The following is a 4,703-nucleotide window of genomic DNA, read 5'->3' as shown; positions in this document are numbered from 1 at the left end:
TAAAATATAACAGTATATAATATATTGAGCATTATATTATTAATAAATTATCATTTATAATGTTATAAATTATATTTAGTTATTATACTAACATCCTAACCAAACTCAAAACACCTAAAAGGTGTTTTCAAATAAAGGTGGTGTTTGTTGTTTTTGGGTGTTTTTACCATACAAACACCATGGTTCCCAAACACATTGTGTTTTTATTTTGACGAAAACACCAAGAAAATAGAGGAAACACCATGATTCCCAAACGCGCCTAGTTCTCATTGCCATGTAGGTTAAATGTAAAAAATGATATAAATTTCTAAGTCCTTTTGATTGAGACATGGTCTTCTTGTAGTAGATGGGGGGTGGGTGGGGTGGGGGGTGGGGGTATAGATCGTTTTGGTGCATGCAACTCCTGCGAGAGGTGTCACAACTAGTTCACTGCTGACTTGGAGATAACACAGGTCAAGCAAAGAGGCAAAGTAAACATTAACTTTAAGGCAAAATACCGGAGACTGTCCAAGCTATTTCGCCCAAATGGGCGAAACACTCATTGTGTTTCGCCCCCCGGAGCGAAACACACATTGTGTATCGCCCCATGAGTGAAACACACATGATGTTTTGCACCTGGTAAGACTGTTTTGCCCATTCAGCCTCCCGACGATGCGTTTCTCGATAGATTTGCATATTTCATTCATTCCAGAGCCTCTCCAACTGACTTGAGGCTATCCTTAAATATAGGAGAGTGGTTTTTAACTGAAGATACACTCTTATCCATGAATACAGTATCCGAAACCCTATAAATACCCCCCTTCGTCATTTGTGAAGGGGGTTAATGGGCGACTGATCAGGAGATCTAGAATTTTGGAGCTTGGAGGCGAGATGCTGACCCTGAGAGAGCTAAGCCATGAATTTTAGAGAGAAGGAGGAGATCTTGGTGAGTTCTTCAGCATAAAGAGGAAATCTACAGCTTTTTGGCATCTCTGCATCAGTTCCTTAAGATCAGACTTCGTTTTGATCTTGAGAAGAGTACTTATCTCACCTTGTTAGGATATTTACTTCAGTTCTTGTTTCCTTTGTGAAATAAGAACAGTGAGTCTTCATTCTGATCAACCTAGATCTGATTTTAGGTAGTCCACAGACTAACGCGTCCCGGCCAAAGCAAAGATCCCACACAAGCAGCGGGTGATATGCGTCCTTTGCATGTGTTTTTAGGAAGTTGTAATTTTCTTTGTTTTATTTATGTAAGAGAAGTCTTATAAAAAGGCTCACTCTTTTGAACTTGTTTTAAAACGATAAACGTTGTAATGAGTTCCGCAATGAAACCGACTTTTGACGCAATGACGCTAACGACCATAGTAGGAGCCAACAACCTCTCTGTCGAGGCTGTCGTGTCGCAACTAAGGTTCAAGATCCCGATTGAAGCAGAGGTTGAGTATGAATTTGACCAGTAGAAGTTCGAGAGAATATATCTCCTCCTCCTCCAGATCCTCCTCCCCTTGCAAGCACAGAAAGATCTCTTCTTTGAAGAAGGTCTATCAGTCTTCGGATTTAAAGACCGAGGGTGATGATTCTCGCCCCCTCATTGCTGATTCTTCTTGCAACACTCCTCCGACATCCAAAGAAGCCAGATCTGATACTCGTGACAACTCCACACAAGTTAAGAAGTTGTCCGTTGACGATGCCCCAGTTCTGACGAAGAGGGCTCGTTAGAGGCAGCGCCAACATCATGCTCGTCAGTTTGCGAAAGCCTTAGAGCAGGTTGACGGACTTCGGTATCAAGCGGATTTAGAGTTTAGAAGGTGCCAAGTGTCAAAGCTGCCACCACAACAAACAACTGACCCCTCCTCCAAACCATCTGCCAACAAATAGGTTAGTGTCAAATGATCCCGTTCAACTCTTAAGGAGCACATACAAAAGCACCACACACTTCTTGCACATGCATGGATTCTCATGCAAAAGGTGCAAGAACTACAGAAGGAAGAGGTGGTCAAAGAACCACCAAAATCCAAACAAGTCTGGGTGCCGAAGGCCAAAACAACGTCGAAAATAGCATAAAAAATAGCTGAAACACCTCTACCAAGCGCGAAACAGGCTTAGTGTTTCGGCCCTAAGGCGCTAAGGCGAAACACACTGAGTGTCTCACCCCTAGGGCGAAACACAACATGTGTTTTGCACCTAGGGTGAAACACAATGTGTATTACGCACCTAGGGCGAAACACAACACATGTTTATCCCCTGGTTCCAGCCCCGAGGCTGTTTCTCAGCCTCCTACAGCCTCCGATCCCGCTTCGTCTGACCCCATACTTTCGGTGAAGCCTAATGACAGTGTGGATCTGTCAAAATCTAAGGTAAAGATTGTGGATCGCCTTGGTCCTTTGCACGAGGATCGAGGCAAAGTTTTAGTTAAAGAGCGCTTGTGACTGGTGAAAAAATACCCAGCGATTCATCAGGCTGGGGGTCGTACACATCCTCCTAACAAACTAACTCCTGTAACCACCTGCTTGGGGTTACGTGTACAAGTACGGGAGCCCGTTGAAGGCCGACCCTCACGAAGGTGTGCTTCTAAATGAGTGACTCCTAAGAATGCCGACAGGGCGTTATATTCTCTAAAGGAAACGTGTTCGTCAGATTGCGATGTTATACTCGAAGATTCACACCGATAGCCGATAGGTTGCTCCGACCATAACACCGATGAGTTATACTATCGGACTAGGGGTACGAATAGATCTCGAAAGAGAAGTATTCAGGAAATAGACTCTTGTTGTCCATGTAAAAAGTTAATCAGGATAGTATTATCAGAATGTAGCTACCCCAAGACCGCTTGATAGAAGGTCTCGGTATTTGAGAGACTTTCCACTAAAGCATCAAATCCTAGATCAAAACGATTCCATAGAAGAAGGTCAGGCATTCAAGATGATGAACTCTCAGAAGTTACCATTAACATGGCCGATAAAAGAAAATCGGCAAGGCGTTTCAGCCCTGACTATTTCACAGAGGCATCTCAGCGCATCGCTTGGTTATGATCGGGAACAAGAAGACCTAGGTCAAATAGAAGGCACTCCTCAGATGATGAAATATTAGATGCCAATTCTACAATCGCCTCCAACGATACAATGTATAGCATGGGACAAGCTCGGGAGGCGTTCATGGTTACTACTGAACAAATGGCTCAACTGCTCTAAGAAGCTTTAAACAACCAGAAGGAAGAATTCAAAGTTGAAATGGAGCTGACCATGCAACTGACGAGGGAAGTGCATGACCAACATATTCAGGCCTTATCCAATCATCTTGATGAATCCAGTCACTACAACAATGCCAATCAGGCAGATAGTGATTCGGATTTGGATAAAAATCTCAACGCTGATACCCCTCCCGTTGACCAGAATGCTAGGGGTGGTCCCACTAAGAATAACAACGCTGGGTGTGGTCCCGTTGTTTTTTCTCAGAATTATCCAAAGAAATATATAGGTGAGGATGAGAAGATAAAATACCTCGAGAGAAAAATCAATGCTTTGATGTCCGCTCAAGAGGTGAAGAAGACCGGGATTCCATGTCCGTATCCTAGAGAGTGGGAATCAATTTCGTATCCGGCAAAGTTTAACCTGATCAACTTCATGCCATTCGATGGGAGATGTTCACCCACTCAACATTTAATCCACTTTAAGTTCTACCTAGGCGTGATCTCTGGTAATGAACCATTGATGGTCCGGTCATTCGTTGGCACCCCTTACGGAGCTACCTTCGATTGGTACCGCCGTCTCAAGTAAGGAAGCATCAACAGCTAGCACAATATAGAAGGCATGTTTCTCACCAACTTTTTCGATGATGGTACTGAGGTGTCAATCGGAACACTGTTCGATGAGAAGCAAAAAGACGGAGAGACAGTCAACAACTTCGTCAAACGCTTTCGGGACAAGGCAATAAATTATCGAGATCCGGTCACAAAGGAGTTTATACTCCAGACCTACTACAACAATCTCTCCCTTGATGTGTTGGAAGCCCTAGGAGTCTCGCCATCCAAAAATCAAAAGGAGTTGAATATGCACGGAGAACAAGCCGAGTGTTTTCTCAAAAGAAAAAAGCTTGAAAGAGGCCAACCGACGACTAACCCAACTCAAATTTTACTTCTCATGGTAAAGGAAAGCCACCTGCAGTAGTTGTTGATGTTAATCAGATGTTACAATAGTAACTTCAACAATAACGAAGGACTACGGATCCTAGACTCTAAAAAGAGTACTCTTTTAAGGATGGTGAGGTTCCAACCATCTTCAAGTACCTCCTGAACAACAATAGAATCGAGCTACCACCTATTAAAGATCATGAGGGAGCTAAGAGAATTACGAATCCAAAATACTATGCATACCACATGAGGGTTTTTCATCCCACCAAGGCTTGCTTTGGTCTCAAAAACAAAATCCAGGCCTTAATCGACACCGGCATCATAACGGCAAAACAAGCCAAATGAGGACGCCCGAGTATAAACTACTTCTTCATTCACTCCAAAGGTATACGAGTATAAATTGTTTCCCAAATCTCTAACTGGTATATGAGGCTAAATTGTTCCCTACTTTTGATGGGAAGTTTCTAGAGAATATTACACATAATATTCTTAAGGATAACTCGGCTTCCTCCAATAGATAAATAAGGTTAAACTGCTCCCTGATACTCCAACAGGTATACGAGTATAAACTATTTCCCCAACCTTCAAGGGG

The sequence above is a fragment of the Asparagus officinalis genome, unplaced genomic scaffold (genome assembly GCF_001876935.1).
Source record: "Asparagus officinalis unplaced genomic scaffold, Aspof.V1 AsparagusV1_Un17, whole genome shotgun sequence".
In the NCBI taxonomy this organism is placed as follows: domain Eukaryota; kingdom Viridiplantae; phylum Streptophyta; class Magnoliopsida; order Asparagales; family Asparagaceae; genus Asparagus; species Asparagus officinalis.
The sequence above is the reverse complement of the archived record's forward strand: the minus strand, read 5'-3'. Positions refer to the sequence as shown.